The sequence below is a fragment of the Fukomys damarensis genome, unplaced genomic scaffold (genome assembly GCF_012274545.1).
Source record: "Fukomys damarensis isolate Sample0158 unplaced genomic scaffold, DMR_v1.0_HiC HiC_scaffold_14, whole genome shotgun sequence".
NCBI classification, from domain to species: Eukaryota; Metazoa; Chordata; class Mammalia; order Rodentia; family Bathyergidae; genus Fukomys; species Fukomys damarensis.
The window spans coordinates 17,069,469-17,070,499 of NW_022900926.1; positions in this window are offsets into that span (position 1 = coordinate 17,069,469).

Sequence of the window (1,031 nt, forward strand, 5' to 3'; positions counted from 1 at the left end):
TATTTTATCACACTCGTCATGCTGCTTATAATTTATCTTATGTTCCTGCATTAGAGCTAGTTTACCTGGTACATGGCTTCGTTTCTCATGTGTTAATACTGGCTCCCTCACCTTAAGCATCTGGTTCATATGTCACTGTTCTCATTATGAGTAAATTGCTTTTTACACCATCCGTCATGAGTATTAATAGTCCTAATTGATCTGTCGACTTTGAATAGGGAAAGACTGGCTACTTCCTAATAATGTCCAGGACAGTGATCAGATTTATTTACAAACACACTGAAACAAAATGTTTATTATTCTCTCCAACATTTTCCTTTGTGAATGGGGCCCAGCAGTTGAGTATGCTGGTTGTATTGCTTCATTTATCATTCAGTATGCAGTTCTTTCATGGTATTTTTAAATTAACCAATGTAGGCAACTAAGTAGATTTTGGCTTTCTTGGAAAGAGCCAAGTCTTCTATGAAATGGTCGTTGACAACTTCTCTTTTTTCCCCAGTAGTTAAATGAAGCAGTTAGAAATTGAAGAATACTTGTCTCATTATTTAAAAATTTATTAGTTAGAGAAGTTGCAAAATTTGTTAGGGATAAATCCTCCTTACTACCAGGAGTAGAAGTTATAGCCATGGATAGCTTTAGAGTTTTAAAATATGAGCCATATACGTAAGTAATCTGTAAATTCTTTAAACAGATGATAAATACTTTATATTTTCTTTGCGTCAGGAACTTGTCGAAGTTTTATTCCCTTGGTTCTCCTTAGCAGGAGTCCTGTGAGATCAGTACATGTACATTTAAGTATGATTGTGGCTCAGTTTTTCTTACCCCTTTTATGGTGCAGAAAAATGTAGGTCTGAAGGGATAGAGGTTTTTGTTGAATTTCTGCTTTTTAAAAAAAACTTATAGAAAAAAATTGTTTGCATTTTCCCTACTGTGAACTTTAATCAAAACGAGGATTTTATTTGGCTTAGAATCCTTTCTTTTCATTGACTCTCAAAAGATACTGTCTCAACCTCTTGTTTAGAAACGCAGCA